This window comes from Gorilla gorilla, chromosome 7 (assembly GCF_029281585.2).
Source record: "Gorilla gorilla gorilla isolate KB3781 chromosome 7, NHGRI_mGorGor1-v2.1_pri, whole genome shotgun sequence".
NCBI classification, from domain to species: domain Eukaryota; kingdom Metazoa; phylum Chordata; class Mammalia; order Primates; family Hominidae; genus Gorilla; species Gorilla gorilla.
Window position 1 is genome coordinate 9,176,648 of NC_073231.2, and position 21,985 is coordinate 9,198,632.

The window sequence follows — 21,985 nt, forward strand, 5'->3', positions numbered from 1 at the left end:
TTCGTTTTACCATCTCGAAAGAAATCTTTCTATGACAAATCATGGTCAGTGATCTAGAAAGCATGCAACAACCCCATAACAGGAAAAAAAAAAAAAACTCCTCTGATTAAAAGTTTGTTAATAAGAATGATCAAGGTAGCATGTCTGATGCATAAAAAAGTGATGTAAGTTGAGGTTTGTGTAAAAATGAACTGGCACTTCTGTTAGGAATAGTTGACTACAAAGGCTTACAGGAGTATTTGCATAGATTTTAAAAGCAGTTTCTTATAAAACTATCTTAGTGCTCTTGAAATAATTTGCCTTAAGGTTGGATTTATATTTTTCTCAAAACTTCTGGAAATAAGTCAGATAAGTACTATTCCCTCATATAATGCTTTATTCTCTAATCGACAGTCAAACTCAATATTGTTCTCTTCAATTGTTATTTTATATTTTAACAGGTCACTTGGATCATTTTTATCACACTTTTTGTCAGTAATATTTTGAAAAATCCCACATTGTATGTAAAAGGCCTACCATTTTGATATTCTCGCAATTTTTGTTAAAAGAAGGTGTCTACATTTCCTTCGAAATGAGTGACTATTTCTCATATAGGAGGGACTTACTTTCTAACATCCCCGTTAGAAAATCAAGACAGTATTACATTTAATTATCTTATTTATGACAGCATTTAAAACAAAATGGTTCCTCATTGCTCTTAAAATCCAGTACAAAATGGGCAGCAAGTCACTGTGTTCTGTCCCCTGCTCTCCTCTCCATCTCTGCCTCCCTCTCCCTCCCACACGTCCACCTATGTGCTGAGAGATTCTTCCCCTTCTCTCACCCCTCACACACCTCTGGACTGCAAGGCCGATGAGCTCCATACTCAGGAACCTCCCCAGTGTCCCCACACCTTCTTTCTTCTGCTGACTGCTACTGGCCCATCTCTCTTAAGGCCATGTGGCAAAGTATTTTCTCAGGAAAAAAGCTCTGAACAGATTATTGAGCCATTTGAGTTCCATGCCCAAATTCGGGGACTCTGAAGTAGTTTGAATAGAAGCACTCAATGGTCCAAGTTACAATTTAGGAAAACTGACCTCCAAGACAAGAACTGGAGTCAGGTGATGATGACTGCGGATTACAGGTGGCAAGAAATTAAATCAGGAGTTGGTCATTTAGAACGTTGGGAAGGGAATCTTACTATTCTTTCCATGGTGGAGTAAAGCCAGAGAAGAGAAAGAATGGTGCCTTAGGAAGTTGGGTAGAAAGGTCAAAGAAAGATGTGGGGGGTGGGTAGGTGTGTATTTAAGTTTCTGCTGTCTTTAATATATGGAAAGTAATAGTGAAGAATCAGGTGGAATAGATACAGGAAAAACTACCAACAGTAGATAGAAACTGGAAAAGATGTATAAGAATGTAGTGGCCACATTTTTAAGTGGAAAGACGCTTAACCAGCTCACATATTGAGGGGCAATCAGAACACATTTCTAGGTCTGCTGGTGCCACAGCTTTTTTTTTTTTTTTTTTTTTTTTTTTTTTTTTTTTGAGATGGAGTCTTGCTCTGTCGCCTAGGCTGGAGTGCAGTGACACGATCTTGGCTCACTGCAAGCTCCGCCTCCCAGGTTCAAGCAATTCTCCCGCCTCAGCCTCCTGAGTAGCTGGCATTACAGGCACCCAGCACCACACCAGGCTAACTTTTGTATTATTAGTAGAGATGGGGTTTCACCGTGTTAGCCAGGATGGTCTCGATATCCTGACCTGCCCACCTCGGCCTTCCAAAGTGCTGGTGTTGCAGGCATGAGCCACCGCGTCCTGTCAGCTTTCTTAAGCTATGTTTCAAATTTTCTGTTTTTTCTTCTTTAACCATAACAACACACACTTGTTCCTCGGAAAGGAATTTCTAGAATAAATGAGTACAATATAGAAAATAATTATCTTCTGTGAACTGGGATCCGCAGTTCCAGGCGGGGAGGCATCCTGACAGGTCCCCCAGCGCTCTTGTCAGTTACCTCCGTACCTGTGCACGCCTTCAGGTACTCTGAGTGCAATTCATAAATCACACTAAGTACTGCACTGAGGCAGCCCTTCTTCAAATTAAACACAAATGAGCTATAAATGGAACCATGAGGTGTTGTTCTCATGTTAAGGTAGACTGAAAATATTGCCACTAGGGGAAATACTCAAGGCTTTTTAAGCCATCACTACTTGATATTATGTTATTTGTTTTAAGCCTCTCTGATATGTCATAAAGCAAAGAAACAAATACAGCTAAGGGCAAGGCTTCAGGTAGTTAAAATTTAACACTCACCAGGAGAGCCACTGGCATTACAAAGACAAGTAAGTGTTCTTATTCCACAAGGAGTTTACGGTCTGTGGACAGATCCAGGACCAAAAAAACTTAAGCCTCATCAAGGTGGTTTCCATAATGAAGGGAAGAAAATGCAATAAGACCAGTTCCGCCTGCATCCAGTTGCTCCAGAAGCCTGCATGAAAATGCCTCCTTTGCTGTCAGGCTGGAACAAGGGGCTGGCCAGATGATTTGGCAGAAGGCATTCCAGGGAGACGAGATGACAAGCGACCAACGCGATGATCTTCACATGTCCTCAGCCAGACCCAGCTTTATAAAGTTTATTCCTGATCTCCCTGTCTAAGGGCATTTACTTTAGGAAACTTGCATTTGCAATTTTCTCCTCTGCCCCTTTGTAATGTATGTAAATATCTTTGAGAGTTTCTTGACAGTTTTACCACCGAGAATGGTCTTTCTCAATGACCTGGGAGCCATCCCTCAGACACGCTCTCAGACTAGAGAGCACCCCTGTCTTCCACTCACTGTGGGAGGCTGCAGACCTCGCCTCCAAGACCACTGATTAGCAAACACAGGTGGCATACCCATGGGGAAAAACACTGGGAAACAAATGAGCAACCAACTCAACGTGCTGGACTCATCCACTGACCATTTCCCTCCTTGTCCCATGGCTCAAAATCCCTCCCATCTTTTATTTCAGTGGAGCCAAATTCAGTCCCCTTCCCCTTTTGCAATCACGATGAGTAAATTCCCCTTCGCGTGTTTATCTTGTGCGGTTCAATTTCTCTTGGACAATTGCAAAGGTCTGGGGTCAGGTAAGCCGGACAGGTGCAGACAACTGAAACGCTATGGACACATTAGGTCTCTGAATGTGGCTGCATAGAGGGGCAGGACAGAGCGGCCCTGATTGCCTGGTCATCAGGCCTTTGTAATGCCACCCAAAGTGAGGTACATCTTATTGCATAAAGAAAGGGAGACTGTCAGGTAAATCTCAAGAGAGAAGCAACAGATTCTGTCCATATGTTCTGGAATGCAGTGAGAGTCGAATCAGAGATGAATACAGATGTGACTGCAGAGGCCATAGAAGAAATGAGACAAACCCAGGCAGCAGCATCTCAGGCTCCAGGCAGGCAGCTGACTGAAGCCCACACAGTTAGGACAGGTTTCCAATGAGGGAGATGAGGTTTCATCCTTTACTATGCATGCTGAGTTCTAACTGTTTTGAAAACTATGTTTTAAAACAATGATGCTGCTCTTGCTTTTGTGGCAGCTGAGAGTGCACCTGGAATGAAGCAGGAGAAAGGGAGCATCTATTAAACAGTGTTCTGCCTGAATCTAGGGATCAAGCTGCCACTTCAAAAGCTGAAAACAGCAAAACCAGAACACCTAAGTACCAAATATAGGTCATGTTTTTATTACGTTGGCTCAAGTCATTGAGGTCTTTGCCAGTACTTTTAAAGCAAAAACCACAATTCCTTTTGCACCAACCTGACCTAATAGCAAAAATAAGTATAATATAAAAGTACCAAATTATTCCAGGGTATGGTGGGAGAGAGAAAAAGATTGAAAGAGTATAAAGCGAAGATATAGAAATCATGATAAAATTATCTGAAGCTAATAGCAATGCTTTCCTTAAGATTCAAAAGCAACAAAGATACATCCTTAACTGGGATAGGTACGAACAAATGTAGAAGATAAGTAACTTTTATAAATGCTGAGACTAATCATTCAGAGAAATTTAAAAATATTTGTGCTCATGTAACAAAAAATGTATAATTATCAAGATAAACCATATAAAGACATTTCCTCATTGATTTTAAGAAAATCATCTTAAATGCTTATAAAATTCCACAGAAGAGCATGAAAGATCTCCATAAATTAAGACATACATACGTGCCCAGACTACAGTTTTCCCAAACGCGTGTATGCGCAATTATTCCAGCCAAAATATCAAAGCATTTTTATTTTTTTATTATACTTTAAGTTCTAGGGTACATGCACACAACGTGCAGGTTTGTTACGTATGTATACATGTGCCATGTTGGCATGCTGTACCCAATAACTCATCATTTACATTAGGTATATCTCCTAATGCTATCCCTCCCCACTTCCCCCACCCCATGACAGGCCCCCGTGTGTGATGTTCCCCTTCCTGTGTCCAAGTGTTCTCATTGTTCAATTCCCACCTATGAGTGAGAACATGTGGTGTTTAGTTTTCTGGCCTTGTGCTAGTTTGCTGAGAATGATGGTTTGTAGCTTCATCCATGTCCCTACAAAGGGCATGAACTCATCCTTTTTTTATGGCTGCATAGTATTCCACGGTGTATATGTGCATTTTTAATGACTAAAACTATTGTAATTTTTAAGGGAGATATTTTATTTTTAAAAAGGAGATGAGATTTTGCAATACATAAAATGTCTATTAAAAAGTACAGAATTTAAAATTGCTTAGATATGTGAACAGACAGGTTAGTATCTGACAACTAGTCACAGGCAAGCTAAGGTGGAAAATAAACTCTCAAAAAGTTACCAGATAGTGTGTGTTGGAATGCTTTTTCAATAAAAATTCGCCTAAAACCTGGCCAATTCTTTCAAGAAAACAATACCAGTCTTCCACCATCCACCAAACTAATTTTCAGAAAAATATCAATTTGTTAAAAAAAAGTAGAAACTTACATTTATTAATATGTACGTAATATTATGCCGATAAAGACCTCATTAGTAGAACTTCAAAACTAGAAACTGGGAGAAGAAAAATAATCATTTTGGCTGCCTCAAGTTTCATATAACCTCTGTATATAACAGATACCATAAATAAACGAAAAGATAAAGTAAGACTTCAGACCGAAGTAAAAATTCAGCAAGTGTTTGCATTGGCCATTCTTGATCTGCCCTCCAAATCCACTCTCCATGCTTCTGCACGCCCACATCCTCCTTCCTCAGCTCCTGCATCCTCTGATGTCCAGGGGGGTTTCCAGCAGGAGCGTGGGCTGGTGAGGACAGAGGTCAGGGCTTGCATTGGCCGACCCTGTACATCTTTCCTTCCGGGCCATGGGTCACGCCCCTGGGATCTTGATCAACTGAATACATGCGAGATGTGGTTACATAAAGTCACTACATGACAGGCACTCACAAGTGAATACGAAAAAATGTTTTCAAAACTGTAAGAGTGAAACGGTAAGGGATAACACTGATGTAGCTCACCAGTTCATAAAACGAATGATCAATTGGTAAAGAAGTTTATCAAAGATGTTCAATTTAATTTATAATCAAAGACATGACTAGTAATACAATGACGAGTAGTTTTAGCCCTAGATTATATAAGTGTTTTAAAATAGTAATCCCCAGCCCGGCCAACATGGCAAAACCCCCTCTCTACTAAAAATACAAAAATTAGCCAGGCGCGTAATGGTGTGTGCCTGTAGCCCCAGCTACTCTAGAGCCTGGGGCAGGAGAATTGCTTGAACCCAGGAGGCGGAGGTTGCAGTGAGCTGAGATTGCACCACTGCACTGCAGCCTGTGTGAGAGAGCAAGACTCCGTCTCAAAAAAATAAAAAAAATAAAAAAATAAAAAAACGTAATCCCTGGGCACTCACACAAGTATCTGAAAAATTGGGACTTTATTTTCACTGCTTTGGAGATTATCAATACAATATTTATTAAAAACAAAATTGGCATTACATGTCAAAAAGCTTTACATTTGACCTGGAAATTTTACGTATAGGAATGTCTCTTTTAAAAAAAAAAGTGACAATATGCAAAGACATAAGTATTAGAATGCTCTTTCCAGCATTAAAAACTTTAATCTGTATAAGAAAGTACTCAAACATTCAACAGACCTGGACTGGTAAAATGAACTATGCCTCCAGCTTTCGAAAGTGATGCATGTTCCCTCGAACATGCAGACTACACTGATGCTTCTCATTTTTTCTAACATAAGAAAAGTTTGTAAGGACATCAATCAAAATACAGTAATTATGTTAATTACTGTTACTATTACACCAAAAATTTGAATGATATAAAATTGAATATCCTGTGTATTTTTTATATAAAGTGTATCCTTTTTGTTTCCTATACAATTGTTATTAATACAAGAAAGGAAAATTGGCCGACCGTGACGGCTCATGCCTATAACCCCAGCACGTTGGGAAGCCAAGGCGGATGGATCACCTGAGGTCAGGAGTTGAAGACGAGACTAGCCAACATGGCGAAATCCAATCTCAACTAAAAATACAAAAAATTAGCTGGGCGTGGTGGTGCACACCTGTAATCCCAGCTGCTCGTGAGGCTGAGGCAGGAAGATTTCTTAAACCTGGCAGGTGGAGGTTGCAGTGAGCTGAGATCAGAGATCACGCCACTGTACTCCAGGCTGGGTGACAAGAGCAAGACTTCATCTCAAAAAAAAAAAAAAAAAAAAAAAAAGGAAAATTAAAAATTAATCATCTTTGCCTTAGGTTTAATTCCTGGGAAATCGATGCTGAGACAAGGATTCATGTGAGAGTGATTTTTAAGAAGAGTTTTCTGATAAAGACCTCAGACCATCAGAGGCAGAGCAGGGAAAGACGCCTAGCAAAGGGGTAGAGTCACAGAGCCATCTTTGGTGCAATCCCCCAGGGGGCCGTAGAGCGTCAGAGTTGTCCAGGTCAGCTACGTTGGGCTAAGTTCTGCAGCAACCCTCATTCCAGAGCTGCATTGCTTAAGGCCTCTGGACACTTCGGTGGGATGGGCTTTTGGGTGGGACACCACCTAGGAGGTGGCTTTCGGGACCTGGGGAGGGCACCTGAGTGGTGGGTGCAGGGCACAAATTCCAAGCCCTGAAACCTCAACTTTAATTCTTCCCTTTCACACATGGAACTTACGTCTTGTACTCATCACAGAGTCTGTAATATCGGAAAAAAATCTCCGGATTGTGATTTTTTAAAAGCAGACTTCTTTCCTTAGTTTTATCCCAAGTTATTAAGCACAACTGCTTGCCTGATGTCTTCCATATCTTGGATTCACCATTCGATACGTAAATAGTAAAAGCGGAAAAAAACCTACAAATCTGAAATGATAAATTCATGAGCCAAAATAAGAAAAAGAAAAATTGGTGTCATTTCACATTTTTTGTATCTTACCTTAAGTCAATGTCTTGCTTCAGATTGTCTGTGCCCTTTTCCTACTTCTGGTCATTTCTTAGCTAAATCTCAATGCGGCCACCTTGAGGACTGATCTATGACTTTGTCAGCATTTTCAGGTCACCTTTAATTGCAAAATGAAATGTGAATTATCACAGACAAGGAGGGTGGAAGTGGAAGATGTGAGCTATAAACTGCTGCTGCTGCTGCCAGAACCCAGTACTGAGCAGATTCAAAGTGAGAGATACCCTCTCCCTGTGGGTTCTATTTCGGCCAGTCAGCTACTCTTAGTGGACTTGACAGCCTCACATGGCTTTTTTTTTCTTTTCTTCAAATTGAGGGGTGGAAGTCCTTAATGTCATTCTGAAGGGCAGCAGTTACTAAAATAGAAACAAATCTTTTCTATTAATTTAACTGTTTTGCATATCTCAATCATCTCAGTTAGTGAGCACCTCTATGCCGCTTTGACACACTCTGGAATCTGAAACCATCTTTATCTACACCAGTGTCTTCAGCCTGTCCAATATTGGAGGCCTGTCCTTCTACACAAGGCAGCCTAAACTACCCACCATCCCACATTAATGATAGGAAAAACACGGAAACTTTGTGAGACAAAAAGAAAAAAAAATACAACTGAGAGTAAAAAGAGAAATTAATACAGCTACTCTTTTCTACAAATGACAAAGGATAGAATTATTTTTTCAGACTATCGAGACTTGGCAAGCCCAATGTATTTTAAGCGTAGGTACTATTTGCAAGACAGCATTCGTACTGTGATTCAAGGTAACTGGTACATTTTGATCATCTCTTCCTTTCGTATTTACTGCATCCATCACTGAAGCAAGGCTCAGCATTTTGCTTCCCTGGTGTAGACAGACCATTTGCAAAGGGCACTAATGTACGTAGGTATATAGCCTAGTTGAAGTTGATGACATGTAGAAGATATTAAGTGTCCACAAGCAGTCTTAAGGCCATCTGGAGGGATCTCAAAATCGAAGAGCAATTGCACAGAGGAGCTCATTTAGATTAGTTATGCTATCTATAGGATGCTCATTTTCCATCAAAGTACAGTTGGCTTAAACTAGTACTGTTTGCCCTTTTCCCTTTTCCTCTGCCTGTCTCAGCCAAGGCTTCGTGGTTTCAGGCTCATCTTGACCTATGACTGGTCCTCCAACTAGGAACAAGCAAAATGAGTGTGTGTGTGTGTGTGTGTGTGTGTGTGTGTGTGTGTGTGTGTGTTTGTGTGTGTGTGTGTGCAGGGATAGTGAGAAGTATCCCCGTGGTTAACTTAACTTTGGGAATTAACCTTTATCATGTATGCCATCTCACAGTGGATTTGAAAACAAACCACAAAATCAAACAATAAAAACAAGACACCACTTAAGAAAAAGACAGAGTGTGAATTTCCAAGCAACTTGAAACTTTATAATTTCAAACTATAGTTTATGAAGAGATCACAATGTTTTTTTCTCACACTTAATTCACAATGACTCTAGGTATCATGTCTGTTTCTAGGCATGCATTTCCATGCTTCTGATAACTTTGTAATACCTCATTAATATTGTGAAAGGCTTTGTTTTCTTGTTTTGATATTATCTTCCAAAGAGAAAGTTTAAATATGTGAACAATCATTTATTGTTATACTCATTCTCGCTTCCTGACATAGAAAATCCGTGACGTCATAGGGAAGGACAGACTCCAATAATACTTAGTTTTTGAAAAATGTAATATGTCCTTACAGATGCAAAAATCATATCATATCCATGTGTTTTCAAATTGTGTGACATTAACCACTGGACAGAGGCAGAATAAAGTGATCTTAGTGCTGGCTTCTGCAAGAAATTCTATTTTCAGAATCTTTATGTTATTAGAGCCAGCAGCAATGTCACCAGATGTCATTTGGTTTTCTCCGGTGCCAGCTCTAATTCAATAAAAACAGATCTTGATATTGTGTTACAGAAAAGTACAATTGCTTAGTCTTATTTAAAAGATCATGTATATAATTTTTTTGCCCATACAATGGACTATATATGAATATAAGCTATTTGTTAATATTCTTTAACTTGATCCTGGCCACTTTCCAAAGTGAGGATAAATTCCAAACTTTGGAATATAAATTTATGGTTTGTGGTTTACTCAGAAATGTTTTCCAAACAGAAACATCCATAAAGCAATTCCCTTTAGTATTCAGTGAAGAATTCATGGAAATAAGCCTTTGAAATATAAAAAGGGTTTCAGTTACTATTAACTGCCAGTGATATACTCAACATAGTTATTAGATATCCAATCTAGATTTGTCTCTTGTCTCTTTTATAGGAAGGGGTTTTGCATGATAGGAGAGCAGGGTTAGGGACCAGAAAGCCCTAGGTTGGAATCTACCCGACATTCAATAGACCAGACCCACCAGAGACAAATTTGACTGTAAATCTCAGCTGTTTTATTTATAAAATTGAAAGCCTATGATTCTACTATTGATTTGTAGATCTTAATTACTGAAAAGATCTATGTCTTCTGTCCCCCATCCAATAGAATTCAAAATGAAAACATATCAGTAAAATAAAGTTAAGCTCATTTCTGCTTTTTTCCACTAATGTCTATTCTAGTAACCTTTTAAAATACTAATATATTTTTCTCAAAGAACATTATTGGTATTTATTTAGTCCTTGTCTTTGTTGGTGCTCTACATTTGAGCTCACAGAATATCCTTGGTAAAGTAATTATGTTTGTGTTACATATTTTTTGTAAGAATTAAATGAGAGCAAAGTTTTAACTGCCTGAGAAAGCAGCTAGCCCACAGAGCCTCCATAAATACGATGGGCATTCATGCAAGACAAGTCTTTACAGATGTATCATAAGTCAAAGGCGGTACAGCTCATGCAGGAGCCACACCTTTACTCACATATTGGAAAGCCACATCTTTTAAATGCCAACAAAATAGTCTTAGGGGTGTGTTGTATTTCAAGGTTATTTGGTTATTTGTTCAACCATTAAAATTATTTCCACAATAACGAGAAACTATTTCCTTTATACATCAAAACTAGATGCCCTTGTATTCTGAATGGAAGTAAATAATGAATTAATTTTCAGGAAATTTAAACCATATTTAACTAGATGAGTTAAAATACATCTTTTAAAGCTCCAGGAAAATAAGCCTCTAATTATTGAAGCTGGAAAACCAACAGAGCAGAAGCAATTAATAATTGAAAAACTCATACTATAGAATGTTCAGAAATTTTAAATATAATAGAGAATCATTGATTTTGATGCAAGTATTTTAAGAAGCCAAATTACAAAGCTTTCTATGCAATTACTGAATAAATTGCCAGTCATATACAGACTTCGGTGTATACATATTTTTTTATTTAAAAAGGGATTCCTGACTGACTTTATATTACCACCAGACAAAAGAACGGACATGAGAGAGAGAGAGAGAGAGGGAGGGAGGAACACTGGGAGGGAGGGAATTAGGGAGGGAGGAAGGAAGGAAGCAAGAAAGGAAGGAAGCAAAGTAGAAAGGAAGATGGGGGATGTAGAAGGCAGAGAAAGGTAATATTACAAAGAATTTTTACTGATTTTTAGTGATCAAAATATAAAACAAATAATATGTCCATACATTATATTCTTATGACTGCTTTATGAAATGCCTGGAAGCCTTCAAGAAAAGTATCTTAGTATTTGTTCTGTTTACATGATACAATTTATTCCTAGGGGACCTAATACAGATAAGATTACTGATACTATTTAACAAATACAGAGATGGCTCATTGTCTAACAGCCTGTACCAAATCCTTCTCTACATATGCTTCCCTGTTAAAAGAAAAAAGAACACACTTAAAATGGTTTACTTAACAAAAAGGGATAGGAACTTGAAATTAATTTCCACTTCCTGGTAAACACATGGGATTAATTTGAATCTAGTAGAAGGTAGAATTATACAGAAAACAAACTTTGTAATGGAGCAGCTCATATTTGGGGTTTCAAGTACCCAACTATCCAACTGATAATATAATACTGGCATATAAAATGAGGTATAGACCTGATTCTGCAGAGATGATGTTTTTCCCCCTGGATGTCAGTTTACTCATTTGTATAGAGAGATAATATCTGTGATAATCATAGTCCTAAAATTATATTTCAAGAATATATGTATTGCACCTGTCCATCTCTTTCATGTATGTATTTAGTATATCTTTTTATTCTATGCAATATGCTTTATGTTATAGAACACTTCAATATCCTCTGAAAATTTTGAAGCACTCTGCCAATTCGTGGTCTTATTCTCATGGTGATCTAATATGATAAATTATTTCTTGGTCTTCATGTGACTGAGTCCTTGCCTACTACAGCCAGGAGGCTTAGTGGGTTCAGAAGCCTGCGTCAAGAAGTCAGCGAGTGCAATGCCACCACTCTGCATTGTCACTCTGCCACACTCCCTCATCACATCACTTAACCTTCCCCTCTCACTTGCTCTAAATTTGAAATGGAGAGGAAGACGCTGAGCCAAAACTGAGGAAGTGCTACATACATTACATTACCTAGTGCTTGTGAACCATCTTTACACACATAAATTATTTTAAAATAATTTGCATGCAGATGACAGAACAGACCTCATAAGGCATCATATTATAATTTGTTCAAAATCCAGACCCTGTCATATTCCACTGATGAACACAGGATGATTCAGGGTGAACACGTTGAGATGAAATGTGGTCCTGGAACATGGAAAACTCGAGAGTGCAAGCTCATTGTGGGATGCAGCACAGATATGCTAAATTATTGTGAACGTAACCATTCATGGTGACTCAAATGCAATGGCTTGTGGACCTCAGAGCAGTAAACCTGAGCCTTTGCTAGACGATTTTTTAATCACCAAGGGCTTTTCTTTCTCACACAAACTAAATACTCAAAGAATTATCTGAGTCCTCCCATGAAACAGACAGTGAGATGATGGAAACTCGGATTTTCCGTGTCATTTACAGACCCACAATCTCTAATTTTAAAATGAACCCAACAAAAACGTTTAATTACCTAACTTTCAAAAGCTTCCAGGAAGTGATAACTCAATTGCATGTGAAGCACCCAGACAGCCACACTCTAGACAACCACCTGCTCTCTAGGTACAATTTCAAACCTATAACTTACTGAGTATCAAGCCGAGTGCACATGCTCGGAGACCTGACCCAAGTCCCGCTACACCCTAGGAAGGTGGCCTAGTTCCACCCTAGATGGGAGGTTAGCTCTGTCAGTTTTCAGCATTGCAGTCTTGAACTTGTGTCTCACCTCCAGCCTGTGGATGAAGCAAAGTTCTTTGCCATAGAAGTCCCCTGGTTGATGTTAGTGCCATCAACACCCTCCCTGCCTCCCACACCCATCTGTGGGCCATCTATTTAGTTTACATTGAATTTACTTCTATCCTCTGGAGCTCTTTTCCTGACACCGTGCTACTAGCATATTAACAAAGAGAGAAATCTTGAAGATAATCATATTTTTCAAAAAGGTAATTAATTTTCTCTTCTCATCCAGAAACAGTAATTAAAATCCTTCTGAAGCCATGCAAAGAAAAGAAGCATTTGAACCATGGTCGCAGTGCCTGTGAGTTTGATGTAGAGTATGCTTTGTTGAGCCCATTCATTGAACGATGAACTTCATTTGAAAACCACCCATTTGATCACAAAAATCTAGTCCTGTGATAACCTTAAATTCTCATGCTGTGAATTTGAAGGAAGCAGTGAAAGATGAAGGTGTCATAAATAAATAATAAAACTGCAGCCTGAAAGATGATCTTACCCTTCCTAGGAGTTGAATGAGCAAGTACGGACGTATGCCTGCGTTCTTAAGCTATTATTTATGTTCAATTCTATGTGGCATTTTGATTTTTCAAAAGAACCACATACAAAGACTAACTTCAAATGTTATCTGGACTACCTCATAATCTCAAAATAGACTTATCTTGAAATAGAAAAAGAATTAAATATTTTTATTCTTTTTAACCACAGACTAATACATTCTCATAGAAAATTAATGGGAAATACAGAAGACTACTCGAGTAATTTAGGTCTGTGATTGAAGTGGATGACATTATTGTACCCAACTTTTCATTCCCATCTGCCTCTCCACCACTCACCCGGGGGTTCGGCAGCTTCTCCCACAGAAAGCAAACCTTGTTTCCCATCCACACTGACTTTGGACATGGCCCTATGACAGACCTCGGCTAATTTCCAAGGGTAGGGTGACAGCACTGACTTGAAACCTATTCAGGGCAGTACTCTCCTGAGCTTCCCTCACTGCCGGGAGGGAAACGTGCTCCAGGCAGCCAAACATTCTCATAAAAATCAGATTCATGGTGCACGCTTGAGCTGAAACCTTGTCTTATAGCCAAGCTGAGCCCAGCCCATCCTGAATCACCCAAACCCCAGACAAACCAGAGAGCAGGACACCAGTACGTGTTTATTGTTCCATGGGCCTGAGCTTTGGAATGGATTGTTACTCAGCATTTTTACAGTAATAGTAATGACAGTAATAATCCTAATACATATGAATATACATAATACTGTATATGCACACGTACATACATGTGTAGATACACTATAAATGTTTTCGTATATGTTAAACTGAATTAAAATACTACCTGTAGTCTTCTGTTAAGAATCATATCACAGTATGTAAACTATCAGCTCTATATCTGACATAGAATAATGGATCCATAGAACTCAGCCATAATATTAATAATAATAGCAAGCTATGTTATTGTTAATATTACTAGTAGGAGGAGGAGTATATTCTCAAAGGTCTCCATGAGGGAAGTACAAGCTCTCTTTCTACTGCTTTTCTAAATTCAATAAAGCCCACCCTCATAGGAGTTCACTTGGAAAAACTTCCCAAACAGTAAAATACAAATCAGTTGTGTATCCCATTGCTCTCACCCATAGACAGCACATCTGGTTGACTTTTGTAAATAATACTCCTGTGGGCTCAATGTCCTTATTAGCCTGCTTACTTGCAATTAAGTTTCCTGGGTACTACACAAATGAGGAATCCACCACCACGATTCCGGCGGTGTGGAGTCACAGAGGGCGGCAGGCAGATTGGTTTCATTGCCAGCACCAGTCTGTCAGCAGCGGTATAGGGTTGCTGCATTAGGAACGATGATCAGAGCATTTACTACAGATGCTGGTTGAAAAAGGGTGCTACTTATTTGCTTTTAAGGAAGTGTGTAAATCTATCTTTCCCCCACCCCTTCCTGCGACAAACATTGGTAGGGAACTATCTAGATTATAGACCCTTTTGCTAACTTCTGTGAATTCAAAGGAAAAAGATGGAAACATGGATGTAAAGAATTAAGCTCATGTAACTTACCTGAAGCTTGTTTCTGTACTCTCAAATAATAATCATAGTGAATAAAGCACATCCTCTTGGATCCCTTGTGGTAGAAAAAGGCTTTCAGTGATACAACTTAATATGTTCCTAGACACTTATCATAATGGGTGTGATACTAATGGTTTCACCCAAAAATTAAATAGAACACAGCCAGCAATCATACCAACAGCCTTTGGACAATCGGTTTCAACCATTTAGAACATACTGGTTTTAAAATCTACTGTCGCTTGAACATGCCCACTCAGAAAGTTTGCCTAATGGGAGAACATTAAAACATAAACTTATTTAGAACCTTGGTATCATTTTTCGTATTCCCCAGGCCAACAGGCATGTAATAGAGTGATAGTGCTTTCATGATTTAAAAGTTATCTCTCCATGTCTCTCCAACAAGTCTGGGTCCAATATTCTTTTTCTATGTTTACAAACAACTGAGCTGGATTATTTGGGATCAGAGACAGAAATAATTCTTCAAGAATGTAAGAGATCCAGAAAATCTTGTTTAAAATCGGAGGACGTTTTGCTCTTGCTCTTATTGAGTTGTCTTTCCGAGTTTTACTTTCCAGTCAGACAGATGAGTACAGCTTTACTGCCTCTGGCTGCGGAATAAAACTGAATGAAACAGATGGACCTTATTACCAATAAAAGGAGCCATAGCTATTAATTCAGGGACAACTGGTACATACATTCATGATAAATACACGTCTTGATATCATCTGAATTCACTGATATTATTCTTTAGGAGAAAAGATAGAGTTTTATGAATTAGGGAAAAATACTTCTAATGAAGGGCAATAAGAAAATCATTAAATGTGTTGTACATATTGATAATATTATACATCTATAGCAAGAGTTTCCGGTGTATCACCATGGGATGCAACAATTGCTTCTAAAATCTCCCATCTGATACTCAACATTTTAAGCAGTAAGGAGTATAAGTTAAATTTCCAAACATTACCTGCAATCTAAGAATACTGTATGTATAAACTAACAAGAGACTTCCAGGGGATTGCCACTAGACATGAATAAGAATCTCAAACTAAGTTCTACTCTTCAGTAAAGAGGCCTTATGTTTAAAAGCCTAGACCATGAGCTCTAGTCCCTACAGCTAGACCAAAATGTAAAGCTGTGCTCTCCAGTAGAAATAATATGCAAGCCACATATGTAATTTTAACTTCTCTAGGGGCCACATTTAAAAAGGCTAAAACTGAGTTTGACATTTAGCCTAGCATATCCAAAACGTTTGTCATTTCAACATGTAATGAGTGAAAATTGAGATAATTCATGTTTTTTTACACTAAATATTTGAAATACAGTGTATATTTTATGCTTCTAGTACATATCATTGTGGACCACCTGCATGTCTAAAACTCAAAAGCCACATGGGGCAAGCGGTTGCCATACTAAACAGGGCCATTCAAATCCAAGTCCAGCCACTTACCAAGTATATTAACCTAAATCAGTTTCTTTACCTGTTTCTTCTCCTGCAAACGGGGTAATTACAGTATTGTTGGGAATATCAAGTGAATATATACCAAGTGCTTGGAATGAGGGTTAGCTCAATATAAATGTTATATAAAAATACCAGTTAAAGTTAGCTCATTTGGTAACTATTTCCTTAGCCTTTAGAAACACAAAACCTTAGTTAAGGGTTTAAGCCTACCATTTTATATAATTTTAAAATATTTTATGTAAACTTCAAGAACTGAGTAGTATTAACTCACATCAATTCCCTGTCATGTATTAAAAGTAAATGGATGCAGACTTTTCATTTATGTGAAATGATCTACCTAATAAAATTCAAATTGCTTTTCTCATAGTCAAATTTAATATGTTCCCCAACTTATTTTTCTTCTGTAAATGAACAGCTTGCATTTTTGTTTTTGACTTTTGATAATTTATTCCATAGCCATTCATAATGTGATTGTACCTTCAAACTCACTATGCAGGGAAATTTAACAAGGCCTTTTCTTGCTTTGCCACCTAGTACCACCCGAGTCATGTTTGATATTATTATTTGGCAATTTTCTGTAACACTTAGTAAAATACGTGTGTGTGTGTGTGTGCACGTATGTGTGTATATGTGGGGGGTGGTGGCTGTGTGTCTGTATAATTGCTTCTTTCCCATAGGGGTTCCAGGAAAATATGCAGATAATATGATTTTGTATTACATAGAAAATTTAACAGAAACTTTATAATGTTCCAATGTCAATGAGATTCAGTCACCTGGAAATTTTCATAATTCATATGTAACAATATATTTGCTCTGAAATAATTGAAAAAGCTGAAGGAAGTGCCTCGCCTATCACTAATATAATGAATCATATAAAGAACGAAGACGAGAACTTTATAAATTAGTTCAAAGAGATCAAATGATTTATAAGAAAATTGTAAGAGCCTTGTGTCTGAATCAGATAAAATTAACTGCTACCTCTCCTGAAATATGAGATTAAAGAATGGCATAAAATAGTGATGATATTAAAAACAAGAAAGTAAAGAGATATTTGTTGTAAGAGTTTCATTTTCTGTACTATTCCACCCAGTGAAAAGGGCATCACACTTAAACGATTAATCAGTAAAGTAATTCGACCCTGTTAGAGAAAGGTATTCTGTAAATGGAAAGCATTTTTATGGCAACACATAAAAGATCAAGTGAGAAAAATAAGGCTGTAGTGGCATCAACCATCACTGCTTCATTAATTTCTCCTCATGCCTGGAAAATGGTGAATCACGAGGTTCAACAAGAGAACTGAAGACAATTCAATTTTATTGAATTTCAATTTAACCTGCTTAAATTAGGAATGTCAAACCTAATATTAATTGGGAATACTGACTCAGAGAGAGAAGTTTCTTCTTTCAAACTACCTTGAGTATTGGCCCCCTGTATTTTTAACCATTAAAATTAGTTTTTTAAAGTAATGTATTATGTTGAATCATACAAAATTGTTGATATTTGATTATTTTTGTTCTAGAAGAATACAACTTCAAAAAATACAATTTTATCAAATTTAGGGGATTGGTAACAATATACTGCTGCCATAGAAATAAGAGGTATTTGCCAATATTGACATGGAAAAATAAACACATGTGGGGCTCATCCTTTGGCAATAATTAAAATGTCTTATAACACATTTACTTCAAAATTTTGATGGGGCTCTCATAACTGGACTTTTTAAGTTGAAATGATTTCTATTGGCTCATTGAGTCACAGAAATAAAAAAATGAATACTGATTCATTTTTTTGCTTCCTTTAAATCTTTTAGTCTCTTTCAAACATTCAGTTTATTTTAGGAATATGGTTTAAAATACCAAGTTTTGCATAGACATAGGAAAAGATGTGATTTTTTTTCTTCTATGAGACAGTGAAATCAGTGCCACAGCTGCCTCAAATCATAGAACTGTTCCCTAATGAATTGACTGTTTCTCCGTATAGAATTTTCTGATAGGCGCATTAGAATAAGTCATAGAAATACATGCTGGTTTTTTAAAATAATAAATGAAAGACAGAAAGTAACAGCTTCCAATTACAGCAGGAGTCAAGTCCAAGAAAAGACAAGGTCCTGTCATTTATAAAACTTGGGCTTTGACATCATCGAAAATTCCTACGCAGCTGGACAGGAGTCTCAGGAATGAGAACACAACCAATTATGTCCTTCTGTGAAGCTCACTGGCTGCTTCGTGTGCACCGAGATAAACACAGCTGTCTGTTCACTGTCTTGCCTACGTCTCTAAGTGAGACACAACCAGTCGAAGTCTGTATTTCACAGATAAATAGTTCTAAGTTTGTCGGGGAGGTGGGGGTTTTTCTTCCAGTTTGGGATAGTGGCTGCTTCCCATCAAAGACAGATGCTTCCAGTCTTTTTGGTACAAACATTCAGTTAGATAGAAGGTATAAATTCTACTGATCTATAGCACAGAGTAGTGACTTTGTAAATTTCAAAGTAGGTAAAAAGAGTACTTGAAATGTTCCCGACACATAGAAATAATACTTAAGTTGACGGATATCCCAAATACCCCAATTTGATCATTATACATTCTATGTTTGCAACAAAATATCACATATACCACATGAATATGTCAATTATATATTAAAGTCAATCCAAGCAAGCTTTTTTTAAAAAAACCTACATACAATATTTCCATAGATCATTTAAACAAAGATTCTTAATTTATTCTCTATAATTTAGTCCATTAAGCAAATAAAATATGAAAGAAACATGTAAAAAATACTATTAAAAGAAATTGCCTTTCTTCACAAAGCAACTGGAAAAGACCTTGAGTTTGTGCTCTCGTGCATTTTTGTAGATGCTCTTATGGAGGAAAACACATTTCTAATACTCCACGTTTCATAGGGAATCTATTGTTATTGATATGTTATCGCTATGTTTTATTACACCCTTGAGAAGCAGGTAATATTGCTTATATCAGTTTATAGCAACACTAAATCATGCATTTCTTGACAAAATTGTAAGAATAAACAATTACACAAAAATAGCCTTGACCTTATTTATCTGTTAAAACTCACAGCAACACTGGAATCCACAAGGAACAAAATACAAACCCATTTTTAAGATCTCTCTGGCAGATGTAGATATTTATGCATGATTTACATAGTTGAGAAAAACTATTTCTAAAAATATGTTAAGCTCTCCCTAAATCACTGACAAAAGCCTCAGTGACTAACGCATACACTAAACGAAATACTGCATGTTTTGGGCTTAGGAATACATTCAAGGAGAAAATGTGCTTAGAAAAATCAAACATGAAATGCTAGTAATGATCTTTTTGTTAAAAAATAAACAAATCACTCCCCCCACAGAGCCGGGGCTGTGATAAGAAATAAAATTTGCTAAGATTCTGGAAAAAAAATTAATAGAACATAAAACTGCCACCAAGCCCATCTTAAAAGTTTAATTTTATGTAACTCAGCCTACCATTCTGCCTCCTTTTCTGTATTCTTCCTAGGTACAACAGAACGTATGAAAAAATAAATATCAGAAGCTGTCTGATTTGCTTTTTATCCTAAGCATAATGAGCAAACACCAGTAAATGTGTTAACTCTTCCCAGAAGCCCTAGAGAAGCATGTTCATCAAAGTTCAAATCTCTGGCAAACATCTTTGCCATGTTTCTAAAAGGGTCTCCAGAGCAGTAATAACTTCAATTTACACGTTGCAAGAGAGAATGACACACTATTAAGAGATTCCAGAATCCTCAGTAATTCAAGATGAAAACAGGATAAACTGTCGACATACAGACTTTAAGAAAATGCATTTTGGAGTCATTTTACTCTTGCTTGAGAATGTCTAGGGTTGCCATCGAATTTCATCAGATACAAGGCAGTAATTCTAGAATGCATAGTAGCTTTCTCAGGTTTTGGGTGTTTTCCATTAGAGAATATTTACAAGTAGGTCAATCTAGTCTAAATTTCTTAAATGTTTAATTATACATTTTTGATTATTTAGTAATCAGTGATTCATAATTAATCAGTAATGGTTGCATAATTGATTAACACCTTTTGAGCTTCATCTTATTTAAAGGAGAAAGTGATGTACAGTTTTGATGACAATAACCTTTAAAAAATAATTTCAGACAAGACATTTAATCCTATACATTATGGCCTCAGCCTATTTCTTGGAATATATAATGAATTCATTGAAAACTGCAAGAAAATTAGGTTTCTTCCATCTTCAGAATGATTTTGTGTGTGTGTGTGTGTGTGAGTATGTGTGTGTGTATGTGTGTGGTGGCGGATGGAGTTTCGCTCTTAATGCCCAGGCTGGAGTGCAATGGCACAACCTCAGCTCACTGCAACCTCTGCCTCACAGGTTCAAGCAAATCTCCTGCCTCAGTCTCCCGAGTAGCTGGGATTACAAGCATGCACCACCAAGCCTGGCTAATTTTTGTTATTTTTAGTAGAAAGAGGGCTTCACCATGTTGGCCAAGCTGATCTCAAACTCCTAACCTCAAGTGATCCGCCCACCTCAGCCTCCCAAAGTGCCGGGATTACAGGCATGAGCTAATAATAATAGATTAATTATAGCCCAGAATAATGATTTATTCAGTGCTTTAATTAGGCAAGTAAAAAAGCATTAGTTTAATTTGTATTGATCAAGGGTCTTCATGTGCTGTATTCTAGTAGGAGACTTGGTGTATATGGGTGAACACAACAGGAAATCCCAGCTCATGCAGGTGCATCCTGTGACACAGGTTTTCAGTATTTTTGTCCTAGCATTGAGATCATTGACAAGGAAATGTTCTAAAATTTCAAAATCTGTATTAATTTTAGCTTATTGTAATACGGTACCCCAAAATTATAATACTGGGGACTCTTAATCATTTGTTAGATACTATTAGCTCATATTTAACTGATAAAAACTATATAATCACAAAACTACATATTTGGTTGAATAAACATTTTGCATTATGTCTGTTTATTATACAGACTGATGGATCCTCATATTTCACAAATCATTTTCCATTTTTTAAATTTATTAATTTTATAGAATTAGTTTAAATTTCCTTCTGAATTGATTTGACTGGAGGAAATTATGTAGTATCCCGCTGGGTGACCTAAATTTGAAATGACAGTTCTGACTCAATCAATGACATCTAGGTCAATATCGCGAAGAGTTGGAACGTGTCATAATGAATGTCTGCTGATCAATAGATTTGAACATGTTAGAACAAAGCTTTGTGGTTTCATCAAATTATGATCATTTGATGAAACCACAATTGACAATTTATTTGAATTGGCTTCAAACCAATCTGCAGTTGTGTCCTTCCCTGCTCAGCGTTCTGAGTTAGGCAAAAGGTATGACATCACAGTCCCACTGTGGACAGAGCCAGCTTGTGGACAAGTGGCCGTGTGGGGCTACTGTACTGCAATATATTAAGAAAGGAACCAGGCTCAGTGGCTCACGCCTATAATCCCAGCACCTTGGGAGGCTGAGGTGGGAGGATCACATGAGGTCAGGAGTTCGAGACCAGCCTGAACAACATGGTGAAACCCCATCTCTACTGAAAATATAAAAATTAGCCAGGCATGGTGGCACATGCCTGCAATCAATCCCAGCTATTTGGGAAGCTGACACAGGAGAAGTGCTTGAACCCAGGAGATGAAGGTTGCAGTGAACTGAGGCTGCACCATGGCATTCCAGCCTGGGCAACAAGAGGAAAGCTGTCTCCAAAAAAAAAAAAAAAAAAGAGAAA

General features: G+C 37.6%; 1 protein-coding gene and 1 long non-coding RNA gene across 3 annotated transcripts in view; both read right to left on the reverse strand.

Annotated features, from left to right (window-relative positions):
- The window catches only part of LOC134759052 (uncharacterized), a 62,098-nt gene extending 40,148 nt beyond the window's left edge, over positions 1-21,950 (reverse strand). Inside the window, exon 1 of the long non-coding RNA XR_010134910.1 lies at positions 1,077-21,950. This is a non-coding gene — a long non-coding RNA (uncharacterized lncRNA). The remainder of the gene's footprint in view (positions 1-1,076) is intronic.
- Positions 1-21,985, reverse strand: part of CSMD1 (CUB and Sushi multiple domains 1) — a 2,071,408-nt gene that overhangs the window by 1,878,069 nt on the left and 171,354 nt on the right. The gene's annotated exons all lie outside the window — the stretch shown is intronic.